Source organism: Halichoerus grypus, chromosome 10 (genome assembly GCF_964656455.1).
Source record: "Halichoerus grypus chromosome 10, mHalGry1.hap1.1, whole genome shotgun sequence".
NCBI lineage: Eukaryota > Metazoa > Chordata > Mammalia > Carnivora > Phocidae > Halichoerus > Halichoerus grypus.
Genome location: NC_135721.1, coordinates 61,232,766 through 61,249,858, shown reverse-complemented (window position 1 = coordinate 61,249,858; position 17,093 = coordinate 61,232,766). Strand labels below are relative to the sequence as shown.

General features: G+C 36.0%; 1 long non-coding RNA gene across 17 annotated transcripts in view; it reads left to right on the top strand.

Annotated features, from left to right (window-relative positions):
* LOC118533483 (uncharacterized) overlaps nt 1–17,093 on the top strand; it is a 595,288-nt gene that overhangs the window by 268,896 nt on the left and 309,299 nt on the right. For 2 of the 17 annotated variants that reach the window (XR_013441792.1, XR_013441797.1), the window contains one exon: nt 12,495–12,543. The exons of 14 other annotated variants lie outside the window; for them this stretch is intronic. This is a non-coding gene — a long non-coding RNA (uncharacterized LOC118533483). Of the gene's footprint in view, nt 1–12,494; nt 12,544–17,093 lie in introns of those variants that run through there. One more of the 17 variants, XR_013441802.1, reaches the window with a different exon arrangement.

Below are 17,093 nucleotides of genomic sequence, written 5' to 3'. Positions count from 1 at the left end.
GTTTCTTCTGTTCTATTGTCCTCTGATTTTATGTTGGAGAATCTTTTGCTAAACTGTTTTTGTTGGTTTGCTTATCCCGGAATGGATATAATCTATTTATCCAGGTATAATCTATCCAGGCCAGGCTTGTAAATGTACATGCTGGGTAGGTAGAATCATCTTAGAACACCTCACTGTTTTCCTTGTTATTAGAATTCCTCTCAAATCTTAAGCTGATGGTCAAATATTCATTGTCAAGCAATCATCTATCTTGTGACATCCTTTGAACAGGGGAGAAATTTTCTGTTCTGTTTTGATCCCCTTAATTTGAATATTTTTAAGCATTATTCAGATTTTCTCATTCCGGAAGTAATACATAAAATCTCTAATGCCCAAGTAGCATCTCTTCCACAGTTCTTCTTAATTCGCTTTTGTCTCAGATTCAGTGTGTTACTGCCCATTCTACCTTTTATATGGTGCCTTACTAAAATTGAGGTCAATAAAAGAACATAGAAAAGGAGGGACTGACAGGGGTTGGGGATTGGTTGGCTCAGTGAAGATGGGCTAGCTCTGGTTATCTCATAAAGCAGCTTCTACTCAGTTCCTGTTTTTATGACCAGCAGAGCCACCATGTTGCTAGAAAAAGGTACACAGTGGAGGTGACTAGACATCCCCAACTTTCATTTCCTCTAACCTCCTTGTCTTATTTCAGGGCTCTGTCCACTCTTTGATTACATGAAATTTCTCCTGGAATATTTCACTTTATTTATTAGTATATCAAGTTTCCACTGCTATGGCAAATTATCCCTTTTGACCCTTGTGTTCAAGTGTATGAAGAGAAGAATGCATTAGATGCCCCGAGGAACCCCAATCCTAACACAGAGCGTGGTATGATCCATTAAGAGAAGTGCCCCCAGAAGCTGAAGGTAAAACAGTGAGCAGCAAATATACCTTCTATATAAAGTAGTTAATAGAGGATCAGAACTAAGGCTTTTCTGAGGATCCAAAGGTGGTGGCCTCACCATCATTCATTTGAGAATATTGGATACAAATATTGTGTTCACATTAGAGAATCAAGAGGACTTATCATGATAATGGATGAGAGGACTCTGTAGAAGGGAATTGGCAGGGACTGTTAAGAAGCTGAAGATCTGGGAGTTTGGGTCAGCTGATGATATTTAGAAGATATTTGCAATTCTGTTTGTTAACCTGTAATTCTGTTTATTCCCTAAATTAAATAATCTGTTCTTTGAGGTCTCAGCTGTGTGTTGAGAATAGCATTTCAGGAAAACAGTCTTTAGACTCTCAAGCTTTGAGCATCCCCAGGGAGCCATTTTTAAAGATACCTCTCATTCATGCATGCAGCTTTTGAATTCACATTCTTGTCCCTGTTCAGAATAGAGCAGCTGCTTCTGCAACTGCAAGAGACTTTCTGACTTAGATTGAGGTCTGTCACTGTCATTTTATGGCAGACTGAATATAGTGTTGGTTGTCAGTTTCAGAAAGAATTAAATACTACCTGCTATTGTACATCTTTAGTCTAGGGCTCCTTTTCCAAGAACAATTGGGGCCCCTGCTCTGAATCTCCCTTCTTTTATTTCTTGGACTTGGTAGAAATCCAAAGGTACTTTAATGTCTTCCAGCCTTGAGATGGCCACACTTAAATGGGGGGAAACATGAAGGTAAATCTAAAACCAGGATGAATATTTGGGGAGTGGTGTATAAATAAGGGTTGGTAACCAGAACCAAAGAGCCAAGGGGTACATCATCTCATTTTACCTGTCTTCACACGGGTGGCTTCCTGGAACTCAGGAGTTGATTTATGGTTGAAGGACATCAAAGGCTAGAAGGACTGCTCAGTATTCACCTAGAAAGCTCAGCCCAGAGAGCAAGATGGGTGGCCCAGGACACTTAAGAAGAGAAATCTGGTCAAGATAGGCTGTCTCAGGCTGTGACAGACAATTAAATCCTATGGAAAATAAGACTTACAGATGAGTCCTTTTGTAAGTTCTGTATTTAGCAGAAACACTTTGCTTTGCAGTCAATAACCTTATGATTAAAATAAGGTCTTTGTTCACTAAGAAAGCTGGCTGAACACTATCGTTCCAAATGCCCTCCTATTTATTCTGAATTAGCTTGTTCACACTTTAATGGATAAAAATTTCCATTTTAGGTTTTTATATATGATTATGCATTGCAGTTAAAGCCTCTTTTTTTGGAAAGGTTTTACAATGTGATTTTATTTGTTTGCTAGTAAAATTTATTACCATAATACTTTTACCATCCTCATTTAATCTTCAGACTTCTCTTTAAAAAAAGTCAATTCACCATTATGTTAGCTACTTACACTGAAGTGTGTGTGTGTGAGGGGGTCCAGTTTCACAGTGTATACATTCTTATTGGCTTTGTCTTGAATATTTTATTCTGAGGACAGTGAAATCAGGTTTTACAGAAATAAATCATTTAGCCGTATTAAGATTTAAAAGGGTTATAAATGGTTTATTTTCAGCCATTATTGTGAAAATAGAAAAAGGGGAAAAAAAACACCCCACACTATCATTTAAACATGTCAATTCTTCAAAATAGTGCAGAGGCAAAGCTTCTTTTTATCATTTTGGAACAACAAGATTGGGTGAATAAGTTATATTTGGTTTATTTCCTTTTGAGCTTTTCTCTCAGTCACTTTTAATAGGAATATACATTTATGAAACCATAATTTATTTTTAGGGCATATGTCAAGAAATAAATACCTCTTGAATATGTTTAATAAATGTAAAAGAAATATTCCTTTTATATAGATTTTTATATGTAGATTTCATATATAGATTTCTCTGAATTTATTTATTTATTTTAAAGTTTAATAAATTTCTGTGGAGTCCAAGAATAAAGTATATAGTCCATTTCCACTTTTTTATAACACCTTATATTAAGATCTATTTAGTTATTGGTGCTCTTGTCTAGGGAAATACCTTCATTCACATATGTAGGTGAATTTCTTTAACATTCACTGCATGACAATTTAAACCCTACAGTTGTCATTGAACTTTATGTTGGTGAAATGTTCTCACAGAACTCAAGTGTTTCTAAGAAACCCTACCTCACAATGAGATAAAGATGATCTAGCAAAAATGGGCCCATTACTATGGAGTCTTCGGTCACTATTTTTTAGGACAATTTAAATTAATGTAAACTTGTAATTTTTAGATTTTTTTTCCTGAAGTGATAGATCAATCTGATTATGTCATAGAGTTGTCCTTAAGAAGAGAAGGAATAGTATTTTAACTAATGCTCAATCTCTGGGCACAGTGCCTTTTTTTATCCAGTAAAAGTCACCTTTAAGTTCTTAATAGATGCTGAATTTTTATTTTCATGGTTGTTAATACACAGCAGGTATTTTAAATATAAGTTTATATGGTTGTGCTTGAAGATACTGTTAATATAAAAGGTACTATAAAAATAAAATCAAATTCTATATAGTACTTTTCATTCATACACACACACACACACACACACACACAAATCATCAGTACAAATTCATATTCCTCTAAAAATATTTGTAAATGTTACTCCAAATACACATTTGGTAAATTCATTATTGAATCTTTATATAAAATTCATCTTCTATAAGCTATTCAGAATCTTTAGAATTCTTCAACATGTCTTAATAATTGTGTTTGAGCAATGTTTTACATTTATAGGAGTTTTAAAAAGGCAGGTGCAATGTGACATATCAGAAGAAGCAAATTAAACTCTTGTAAAGCACAGCTGGAATGCTAAAAATGTGTATTTGTAATTTAAATATGTGACACCATCACACTGTAAAATCAGTTCATAATTAGAAAACATCTGTTTTTTCCAATATGTGCCTAATAGTATATTTAAATAATTTAGAATGCAATAAGAAAAAAAATCAAGGAACGATAAGTGATTCATGGACATTTATTTCCTTTTGTTTTAATGCCCTATAGGAGATTTTGGAGTAACCTATCATATTGAAGCTACTTTTTGGATAGAGCATAATCATCAATAATGAAATGCATATGCCAAACATATGTGCTGTTGTGACCTTATTGTGTTAGTCAAATAAATAAATAATAAATAAATAAATAAATAAATAAATAAATAAATAAAACCAGGTTGTGTAGGTTGTGTGGTGTTAAGAAGGATTTACACACCGTTATTTCTCTCTCACCCCCCCTTTTTTGTTTGTTTTAATCAAAAGATGTTGAAACAAATAGAAGTTGATTATTTTAACAGGAAATTTATGTGAATGTATTGCAAATAAAGGGAAGCTGTTGAGTTGTATGAATTCTGGAAATATACTTGAACCAAGTAAAATATTGAGTTAAAACTTAACAGGATCAATTCGAGTTTAGCTAATAAAGTTTGAACAAAACCACAATTTCTCAAATGAAGTTAACATGGTAGATTAGCCACACATCTGTCATCAGTGTTCACATAGGAAGGTATTTATATAAGTGTGATGAAAACTCAAATGGGTATTTTTATTCTAACTGAAGTATGCACGCTGAATAGTCTCTTGGTTTATTGGCAGTAAATTGTGTAACTTTTTTTTTTTTTTAAACCACAGTCCAAGTATTTGTTTCAGATATGGACAAACCAAATGTGTTTTGGAAGGTTCTGTTTTTGATATTACCAGCCTATGTCTGGAAAGATTTTCTGCAAATCCAAAAAAATAGAAAAATTAAAAAAAATAAAATAAAAATAAAGCATTTGCAGCAGCTAAGAAACTGAATAAAAGCAGTTAGTAATACAGGTCAAGAGTACTTCTTAAGCTCAGTCACCAAGCTGTGGTGAGTAAATTAAATGCAGCAAGGCCTGCCTGACAATGAACTTCGCTGTTGGAAGGGGTGTATTAAAATGCACAGACTTACCTTTTTATTTTAAATGCAGTTTTATCACTTTAATTCTTGGGTGGGGGATGGGGGCGAAGACTCACTTTTTTGCTGGGTTAGAGTACACAAAGTTAATCTGCTACTATTTATATTCATCTACTTTGAATCGCCTTTTATCCACCTTTGCTGCTGCAGCCCACCACTCGCCATTCATCAGTTTATACATTGTGCGCCAGGGCAAATAATGACAGAATATCTAGCTAAAGAAGGGGTACTTAATCAGCAATCAAGATTCAATTTGTTTTAATTTTAGCAGGTGTTTGTGAGGTACATTGATGGGAGAGATAATATGTGCTGCTTTCATTAGCTCTCTTGTTTTTGTGCTTGAACATTTAAGAGCCAGATGTTCGGAGGTGAGCTGATCAGAATATTAAGTCTCCAGAGGTTGGTTTCCATAGTGTTTTACATTCCTTTCTTTATCTCCCTCGATTCACCCTGAGCTCTGAGGTGCAAGTGCTTGCAATGACAGACTCTATCTCAGCGTCCTGTTCAACTAAGGCTTTAAATTAGTGGCTAATTCTCGGTATAAAATACTTTAGTTTAATAATCTGTCATTAATTCTTGGACTCTGGGTCATCCTCTTTTCTCATTCAAAACTCTTTCCACTGATAATCTATTTCAGAAATTATTTGTGTAGCAGCTGGTATTTCATCAGGATATTTTCCTGAAGCAAAAACAAGAGAATCACATAAGCTGCAAAGGTAATGACCCCATCATCTTGTTAAATCCATACCCAAACTTGATCAGTGCTCTGTCATCAACTAGTCAAAACATGACAGTGACGACAGCATCATGGCCTGAACAACAATAACAGGGCCATTCGAAATTGGTAGCTTTGCTGGCTTTGAAAGTTATTACCTCTTGCAAGGAAGTGTGAATATTCTTACATGAAATTATTTTATAATGTAATATAAGATTACTGTGTTACAGTTTGCAATAAACCATTAATAGGACTTGGAGAAGATCTAATCAGTAGTTAGGCTTTGTTTTACAATTTTAACTCAATTGTAACTGAATTTAGCTTTTATTTAATAGCTTTGCTACATTGCATTTTGATAAGCTGCACATCTTTTTTTCCTTCTTTTTCTTTTGGTTTTCCTGTATGTTAGGGACACAAATTCCCTTTCTGCTGAAAAACAAACCTACCAATAAGGAGTTAATTGAATTGGCATTGGCAAGAAGATGTTTTCTCCCACTATTAATTGTTCTCTGTTTACTTTGATGTTCAAGGATTGTACTGTTTTATAAGCATATTTTCTTAATTGTGTCACCTTGTACCATAAGTATGTCAGAGGGGAAACATTTGCAAGTGATTAGATACGGACCTATGTGTCACCAAATGTATGAGGTACATACCCTTATAGGATATAATTGTGATCTTTTAATATGCAGCCATTGACCCAGACTTGTTATTATCTATTATAGTTTATAATAATGTATCTCTTTATGATTAAATGATGATGCCCGGCAGAACACTATGATTAGCATTTCAGTTATTTATAGATTATGTCAGAGCAGTAATAAACATAAAATGCTGTTAATGTGTGGCTAATGAAATCTGGACATGAACAAGTTTATGAATTGATATAATTCATTTGAGTGTTCTAACTGAGCTGCTGGTTCTTGTCATAATTCAAAAGCTTAGCAGGGTTCACCGATTAGGTGGTAGACTAATTTGCTACAAAAAGTCAATGGGTTTTCATCGTCTTGGGCCATCATACCCAGCATGGCTGATTGCATAAGGACTATACAAAGTAATTCTCATAAATATGTTTATTAAGCTTAATATGTTTTGTAAGGATAGGACAGAATCAACTATTACACAACATATGTAGAACAGAAATCACAGTGTTAATTAGATAGCCAAAAAGATATGTACAGCAAAATCATGAAAGGCTGGAGAATTATTTGATTATTAAGGGAGGAAAAAACCAGGGTGATTCAGGAGCAAATGCTGATGAAGACTGCAAAATGAGGGTGCCTTTTGTCCCCCCTTGAGATGCTCATCAAGTACACATTAAATTCCATTTGACTAGTGATGACTGGAAGGTGCAAGTTGCATTTCTCAGGCTGTTAGTACAAACTTCACTTCTGTAGCTCAATTCAAGTCTCCAAGGAAAGATAATCAGTTTGTGCTTTGTTCTAATGATCTTAATATATTTATTAGAAAGGTCTGTTTTTAAGTCTGAATCTGAAACTATGATTTCTTCTCAGGAAACAAAATCCAAAAACATCTCTGAGGTTCTTAGAGATCAATCTTTTGGCTAGACAAAGAACACTCACTCTTAACTCTCAGGCAGCAGTGGCTGGGTCCTAGACATGCCACACTTGCATAGAACACCACTACGGAGCCATATCTGATGCATTAAAATAAAGTCAGGTTTGAATGTCATAATGTAAGGAGAAACAATACATTGATTTTCCTGCTTCAATTTGTATGTAAAACATTTGGTTACTTCATTGTGTTAGTCTATCTAATTTAGGCACTGCTTCCATAACCAAATCTTTCTTTTTACTAATTCATCAAGGATCTATAGAAGACAGAACTAGGAAAAAGGAAAGGATGATTCAAGGTGGCAGATTTTGAATAATAAAAATAATAAAAAATAAATAAAACAACCAGCACTATCCACAAGAGCAGCTTTCCAGCAGTAATGATCAATGCTTTTTGGACATTAAGTAAGCCCATGATGTGGGCTATCCCTGGGGATAGCCAAGTTGAGGCTGGATAATCAGATGGATGATGAGACTGGATCAACATTTCCCAAAGAGTGTTCCATGGAATATCAGTACCTTAAGGTGCTCTATTTTTTAAAAAAAATGTTTGGTTTCTGCTCAGGTTATGATCTCGTGGGTCGTGGGATCAAGCCCCATGTCAGGCTCCATGCTCAGCAGGGAGTCTGCTTGAGGATTCTCTCCCTTTGCCCCTCACCCCACACATGCTCTCTCTAAATAAATAAATAAATAAATAAATAAATAAATAAATAAAAAGTTTTCAGATTATTATGGTAAACACTATCTATTCCACTCTGTGGTACCTATTCTAACTGATTTAAAATTAATATGTTATTTAATCCATGCAACAGGGAAGAAATAGTTTAGAGATATAGTAAATGTTAAAAAATTTTGGACTGAATATAACCATTAATTACAATTTTCTGGAAGGCTCTTTATTGCTGGGATTAGAGCAGTTTTAATGTAAGCCACAGCTTCTGTATGTTTAATATGGTTGATTTTGTTGCTTGTCCTGTAGCTGTGGCATAAGAGTGAGTTTTTGCTTTTGTTTCTTTTAAAAGAGGAACTGGGAAAATAACCAGGAGAATGGAATCTTTTGCTCCTTGTTGACAGTTTTTTCCCCCTAAGGCTATTTTGTCCTCAAAAGTGGACATTTACCCCAAAATCTTTTTGGGCAGGATTCATAGGCCCTCTCCAAGCACTATGGGTGGAGGGCTCCTTGGGGTAAAATTTTCATCACTGCCTCTGAGAATATTTCTCAGGTTTGTATTCTTTTTTTTTCTTTTAAGTTTTTATTTAAATTCCAGTTAGTTAACATACAGTACAATATTAGTTTCAGGTGTATGTTTAGTGATTCAACACTTCCATACAACACTCAGCGCTCATCACAGCTACACTCCTTAATCCCCATCACCTATTTAACCCATCTCCCACCCACCTCCCCTCTGATAACCATCAGTTTTTTCTGTATAGTTAAGAGTCTGTTTCTTGGTTTGTCTCTCTTTTTTCACTATGCTCATTTGTTTTGTTTCTTAAATTCCACATGTGAGTGAAATCATATGGTATTTGTCTTTCTTTGACTTATTTTACCTAGCATAATCCTCTCTAGCTCCATCCAGGTTGTTGCAAATAGCAAGATTTCATTCTTTTTTATGGTTGAATAATATTCCATTGTATATATATACCACCTCTTCTTTATCCATTCATCAGTAGATGGACCCTTGGGCTGTTTCCATTGTTTGGCTATTGTAGATAATGCTGCTATAAACACTGGAGTGCATGTATCCCTTTGAATTAGTATTTTTGTATTCTTTGGGTAAATACCTAGTACTGTGATTGCTGAATCATAGGGTAGTTCTATTTTTAATTTTTTGAGGAAACTTCATACTGTTTTGCAGAGTGGCTGCCCCAGTTTGCATTCCCACCAATAGTGCACGATGGCTCAACTTTCCTCACATCCTCACCAATACCTGTTGTTTCTTGTGTTGTTGATTTTAACCATTCTGACAGGTGTGAGGTGATATCTCAGTGTAGTTTTGATTTCTGTTTCCCTGGTGATGAGTGATGGTGAGCATCTTTTCATGTGTCTGTTGGCCATTTGTTTTCTTTTGAAAAATATCGATTCATGTCTCCTGCCCATTTTAATTGGATTATTCATTTTTGGTGTATTGAGCTTGATAAGTTCTTTATAGATTTTGGATACTAACCCTTTATCAGATATGTCATTTGCAAATACTTTCTCCCATTCCATAGCTTGCCATGTATTCTTATCCTGTAACATTGTATACCTACCTCTACTTCTTGACTAGTCATGTATTGGAAGTGTGTTTATCTATTTATAAATATTGCTTGAATTTGTCAAAATCAGGGTCTGTGTTTTATTCTGCTTTATATGTGCTCCAGTGCCTAGCAAAAATGCCTAGTTAGGGTAATCTACATAATAAGCTTGGAAAGAAAGCAAGACCACAGGGGGAGCATTTAGCCAAGATGGTGTCCTTGGAATTGTGATTCCTAATCTTTAGAGTCTGACAGCATAAAATTCCCTGAAGCTTTAAAAAAATATGAGGCTAAACCCCACTTTCAGAGAGTCAGTTCATTTCAACTGGATAAGGCTTACAAGCTTGTATTTGGAAAATAAACAAAAAGAAGGAGCATAAAACAACAACCTCCCCAGTGAATTGAGTACCCTGTTTTAGGCCCGGGAGGCATCAAACATTAACTTTAAGATTGAGAAGTGTAGTCCTGAGAAATATATGGAAACTTAAGGGGAACTGGGACTCACCCAGAATTGAGGTTTTGCTTCTATTCAACTGTAAATGGAAGATCTTTCTAATCCCTTAAAAAAGAGGTGATCGATAGAGAAATACACCTGGGAAGGATGTATATATATATATACATTATGTAAGTATATGGTATATGTATATGTATGTGTGTAATATATATATGTATAATATATACAGTGTTTATATATAAATGTATCTTTGTTTACTGCTTGATAAAACTATACAAGTTTTACCCATAGTGTTTTGTTATGTTAAATTAATAGAGCCAAAAACGGGAAATTCCCTAGTGCCAAACTATAGAATTCTATAGGACATCAAAAGTAGCAGTGGAGGTTCTTGATCTATTTATAATATTTCCAAGAACATAATTGAAATTTTAGATTCACCTGTGATAAGGGTGCATAGGCTGACTTAAAATGACAAGTTTCTTGCTTTTGAATTTAATGAAATAAACTTATGTGGTACCTCTGATTTGCTCATGATGTTCTACACTGAAGAAAGAAATATCTATCTATCTATATATATGGTAACTGTCTTCTTACCTGACTCAGTTGGGACTGGTAGTTGTTCAAATTATTGGAAAAGTTGATAAAATCAAGAGTCATAAAAATAATACCTATATATAGGACAAATTTTAACTTAAAACTTTGAAAATGGGTCCAATGATTGAGATTCCATATAGTCTTTCTTGCAAAAAGTATGCCAATGATCTAGTCTTTATGATTTTCAATTCCAATTTCTTTAAAGTAGAATGAAAAATTATAGATACTTCTGAAAAAATTTGAAAGCAGAATCCTTCATTTTTTTAGATGACTTTTTCAGTCCATGGTGGCTTTCCCCAAACCTAGTACTACAACCTTTGTGTGTGTGTGTGTGTGTGTGTGTGTGTGTGTGTGTGTGTGTGTGTGTGGTGGGGGGGGGTAGCTCAACTTTGTCTATTTATCCAAAGCATTGAATGTAGTTTTATAGACACAGTAATTCTTTATTTTGCTCTCATGTCTCATTAGCTTGTGGGTGATTAAGAGAGCTTTTACCTGTACAATGTGTGCATGTGTGTATGCATGTATTTGATTTACAAAATATCTAAAATTATCATGGTTTAATATAACTTGTTTAGTTGATAGAATCTTTGGAAAAAGACAAACAAACAAACAAACAAAACACCAGGAGTCAATAGGTCCTCTTTGGCAAAAAAAAAAAAAAAAAATTAAAGTTAAAATTATTTTTTTAATGAATCCCTTGATTTCAGAGTCCTAGCTTAAAGAAACATGTTCTAATGTTAAGTGGAATTGCTGACCAGCAGGTTATGATCTAGTTGTATTTATGAGGATAAACTCTGCTCCAGCATTCAAATTCCTGGTTAGAGAGAAAGTCCTAATGCAGATAATTTTATAGGAAAGGTCTTTCTCCAGTTGGGATAGGCAGAAATTCAGGTCCCACAAAATTGTGTCTCAGTGAATGCTCCCTTTTAGCAGCATTTTGCATTTACAGAATAAAATGCTTCCAACTTTTTATCAAGTTCTTCATAAAACTCTTTTTTTTCTCATAGCATCTGTTAGAAAGGTACTGATGTCCTTTACTAAGGGTTTTTTTTTTTTTTAATTGAAAGTCTTTTCTGTATCCCAGAACCAACTCATGAAAATATTTCAATTCTGTACTTTTTTGATTGAGAAACATCTATTTGCCATAAGTAGGACCAAACACTGAGGTCTCGATGGGCCATGAGTCTCCCCACTTCTTGTAGTTCAGGGATTTTTAACTACAAACCTAGCAGTTAGGGATGTAACACCTAAGAGAATGTTAGTTAACAACTATTCACATTCCTTTTCATTTCCCAGCCTCTGTCCTTTTAGGTGTCTATATGTGACTAATTCTTATTGATGGGATGTAAGTAGAAGTGATATGTCACCTCTAGTCCAAGGCAGTTAAAAGTGGGTGGGCCTTGTACATCCTTCCTCTATGTCTTGCTCCCTGCCTGTCTCCTTCCTTTTCCTTTCCCCCTCTCTCCCTCCCTTGCTCTCTCCATTTGTGTATTAGAAGTGAAGGAAATTAGGTGGATGATTGTAAGATAGAAGTGGCCCAAGTTCCTGAGTTGCCCAGGAGAGAATTGTCCAAATCACAAAAAGGGAGCGGGGTTAAGCCACTGAAATTTATTTGTTACCATAGCATATATTAGCCTGTTCTGAATGATACAGTTGTTCACTGTAGCATAAAGTTTATTAAAGGAACCGGAAGAATTTCAGTTGATTATGTTCTCACTTATAACACATTTCTATACAATACTACTAACTGTAGTGATAAATCAGATCCAGCAAAACAGTTATGAATAGCTATCTATTTTTGCATCTGCAAAGACTTAGTATACAGATAATCAAAGAAGACATTTAAAATGGACCACTTATAATAGGGCCAACAAACAGCAGCAGTGGCCCTGACCTCCTCCTCCCCTTCTCCTGAGTCCTGATGTTTATTAGGTACTTACTAGCTTCCGGGTGTTTTCTAAGAGCTTTACTTGGAAAATCTAAATTAATCCTCACAATAACCCAGTGAGGTAAGTAGTATTATTTTCCTTACTTTACAGATCAGGAAAGTGAAGCCCAAGAGGTACACTGCCCAAGGTCACATTGCTGGTAAGTGAGAGGATGAGATATGAAACCCAGAGAGTCTGCTGCCAGAGCCTGTGTGCTTAACCCCTACGTTATATTACATAAGCCAGTTTCTTAAATGATACAAGTGTGGATTTGTAGATTTATAAGCACAGTGCTGGGCATGGAGCCAATACTCCAAAAATACATTGGTTAATTTCTTGGTGCAGGGCTTCCAGAAGCCAACTCTTTTTGGTAAGGAGAAGTGTCGTGAGCAATACTGCCTCATTCAGAGCTACTGAAGCACCTCTGTTTTCAGCTCATCATTTGGCCTTATCTTCCTCTTTCCAAAATTCTGGTGGTCCAAATATTCAGAGCTCCTTTGGGAGAGGATGGTTATGCATAGATTGGATTTGAAGTGCCCTCTACCACAGAAAAGGGCTCAGCTTATGACATACAAATTATCTTAAAATACCTCATGCCCATCTCCAAAGCTTCAGTGTATTCCTTTGCACTGTTTGCAAGATTCTCCTGATCTAACCTTATTTTCTACTATCCTTGGATCACAGACTCTGTAAAACAACGGAGTTGAGGGCGCCTGGGTGGCTCAGTTGGTTAAGCGACTGCCTTCGGCTCAGGTCATGATCCTGGAGTCCCGGGATCGAGTCCCACATCGGGCTCCCTGCTCAGCAGGGGGTCTGCTTCTCCCTCTGCCCTCTTCCCTCTCGTGCTCTCTGTCTCTCATTCTCTCTCTCTCAAATAAATAAATAAAATCTTAAAAAAAAAAAAAAAACAAAGGAGTTGATATAAATGATGTCTAGGATGCTTTACTTTGCCAGCCAAGCAGATCATCTAACTGTTTCTACCATCTATATTTCTTATTCCTCCTACTATTCCTTTTTCATGTAGTGAAGAGTGTTCAAACATTGGGTCAGACAGACCTGGATTTGAATACAAGCTATATCACTTAGTAGAGGTTTGTCCCTGGGAAACTTACGACTAATCTCTGTAAATCTCTCCCAGTACCGTATCTCTCAACTATAAAATGAGTATAATCACATTGACTTAGTACAGCTTGGCCCATAATTGGTTCTCAGTGAACCTTCACCTTTTAGTTTCTGTCTGTCTGTACACGTATCATTTTTCAAAGCCTAACTTTTGCTCCATCTCCTCCTTGAAGCCTTCTCTGATGAATTCAACCCACACTGTATATTATGCCTCAAATTGCTTTTGCAGTTACTTTCCTGTGCTCCACAAATGATCCTTCATTATACTTGGCATCTGAGCTGACATCCATAATCAAATCTCATTTAGTCTTTCTTCTTTGTCTTGATTATCCAACTAGTATGCAGGTTGAGGGTAAGGAGGCTTTTTTGCCTGCATTTCCCATAGAGCTGGGCACCTAAAAGACAGCCAGTACACACTTCTTTTAATTGTCAACCCATTTACCTTTGCTATAAACCAGCAGGAGAAGGGAACAACTCAATTTAATGATTACTTAATTCATTTTTGTAAGACACTGTATATGGAGATATGGGGAGCACCCAAGTAAGGAAAAAGTTGTGATACAGAAAAAAATGAGTGCAAGATGCTATAATGCAACTTGAGAAATAGAAACACGGAGCATCCAAAAATTGGAAAAAAATACATCTGGTTTGGAAAATTAGAAAGGATGAATGACATGGTTTCCATTACAATGGGCACTGTCTGTTACATTTTATCTATCTCTAGTCCAGCTGCTTCATCATCAAATGCCACTGAAAAACTGTACAAATTCATCAGGAAACAGAGGGGTATGCCGCAGCTGTGAGTGCATTAGCAAGGCATTCCTTCTGTCCCACTTGTTACCCAGTACTTACTCTAATGGTCCTTAATGACACGGGTGGGATTCCCTTCACCCAACTTATTTCTTTAAAAGTAAATCTCATAACATGAGGATATTTATATATAAATTTGGAAGTACATGTGTTTTAATTTTTAAAAAGCTAACGGATGTGTAGAGTGGGAAAGTAAAGAATACACTTATAAAAAATCATCTGTGATCATTCCAGGGCCTGTGCAGAGTCATTTAACATTGTTCCCTCCACGTGGCTCTGGCTCAACACATGACTCAATGAGCATTTGCTCCCTTATCTCCCGCATCAGCCTCTGTTCAGTTACCTTTCAGTATCATTCACACTACACACATTCTTTTACCATGGAACATAAATCTTTTTCCTGTCTCAACAAAAAAGTGCTGGGTGTAATCATACACCACCAGCTTTAGCCATATTTTGCTGATCCTTTCATTCTGTCCCCCCCTTTTTTTAATTTTAAACTTCTAGGGATTAAATTAGTTTTTGCCATATTGTTCCCACGAATCATTTTGCCTTCCCTTTGAAGATAAACCATACCTTCTTCCTTTTCTTTATTGAGTTAAGGGGAAAAAAGATTTGAAAACGTTCATAATTAAACTTGCTTCAATAAAGTAATCTATCATGAATCACTCTAACAAATTTGACATCTGTAATAAAACTTCACTTTTACACATACCCCTTTATGCCAACCCAGATCTTTTAATATTCTTAGGAAGGGAACCAAAATAATCATAGACTCTTTGCCAGTACAATTAGCATAAATGCCCTGAATAATTGGAAAACATCCACACCTTAAGCTTCCCTATGGTCTACTTTGTCTTAGCATTTTGAACCTTTTTTTGGTGGGGGGAAATAAGCCAGTATGTTACCTTTTTCTTGATCCTAATGTGAAATTCTTTTTCTGCATATCTAAATACATATCTGACTCAACCCCTTAGCAGCCTTACCCACTTCTTTATCTCCTTCCCCATTCACTAGCTTCCCCACTCTGTAAAGTTAAAAAGAATTATGAGTGTAAGCCAAGAGAATGCTGGGCTCGGAAGTGTGTGATTTGAAGATCTTGATGATAAGCACGGAGAATTACAACTACCCTCTTTAACTAGAATGTCATGTGTTTTCCTCACCACCCACAAAATCCCACAGGCAACTTAGAGGAACAGTATTTTGTCTGTGTCTGTATCTTACTGTTGCAGTATGTTGTAATGGAGCAAGCATTAGAGAACTAATTCAGAGTCTGGATAGCAGGGGTTGTTAGGAGACAGATTATCTGAAGTACAGGTGAGCTAAACTTTAACAATTTTCAGGATACTTGGACTATAGGAAGCCTTTGTACAAATAAATATAAGTGTTACTTTACATAATAGGTGGTTATTATATAGAATGCAGTACCCAAAATAAAGGAAGAATAGCTTCGCCAGTTTGATACCACTTGAAGGCCACTACTCATTCTGTAAAATAGCTCCCTGTCCTCCCTTCCCCAAATTTATTGTGAGAGAGAGGATACTGACAGTGGTTAAGTCTTGAAGTTTGTATTTTCTATTCTCAGTTAGTTATTAAAAGATTTGCTAATAATTCTTGTCCCATTTATTCTCTTTATGGAATGTTCTGTAGAGTAAAAATAGGTATTTAATTCTTCGTAAGAATCTTTGAATTCATAGGCAAAACATTTTTAAGATTCCTCTAAAATTAAGATGGCTTTAAACTCTGTCATGGCTATATAATACCAATTTGGGGGGTCTATAAGCACAGTTAGCCCAGGTGCAATTTAGAGTTCGGGTTCTTCAATAAACATGGGTGATACTCTGATTTTTCCTTCTTGCTTCAGTGTGTAATGGAAATGGTCGGCAACTGTGCACCAAGCACACTGCTAGATGCTTAGGGGCATGGAAAATGATTGGAAGATATAACTCCTCCCCATAAGAGTTTCCAGTCTATTTAGAGAGAAGACTCAGAGCATGTGTGAATGATGATCCTTCTATAGATCATACATCTAAACAGAATTAGGAGGTGGGGGGGAGGGGAGAACATTGTGGTTCGAAATATTCAAAAAGATATTCTGGAGGAGGTAGAATGTGAAGCAGGTCTAGGAGGAAGGGCAGGGAGGCAACACTGGGCGGCAGGGTAGGAGGAGCAGATGGGTGGAGCGGGTCTGTGAGCAGCGTGAGGAGGAGCCTGTAGCATGGGTTACCAAGAATGAGGGAATGGTGACAAGAGCCCTGCACTAAAAGCTAGAGGAAGTATGAAATACTTAACGTTTCTAACATTCTGCTTCATCTATAAAATGGAATAATTATACCTATTTTGCATATCTTACAGAGGAGTTGATGGCTCAAAAAATAATACTTGTGAAAGTGCCTTATAAGTTGTAAATCCAAGTGTTACTTGTGACTGTGTATGTGGGGGCATTTGGAGAGAAGCAGAAGAGGAGGCCTAACAAGGCTGCTGCTAGTGGAAAGGAGGTTAGACTTGCTTCAGGAGATAGAACTAGCCATAGGAAAAATTATGCAGTTCAATTAAATTTTAAAAATATTTCCTGATATTGTAATAAGTGATAATGATGGGGATTCAATGATGTAGAAGACAAACATAGGCTCTGCCCTCCCTGATCTTTTGATCCTCTTCTCCCGAGAACCCTGTCCTTGTGCCAAACCTACAGAATCTCATCATGACCACAGTATTACCCTTTTCAAAAATATTGTCTTAATTACGGCCTCTTGAAGACTTACACGTTATTGGGGG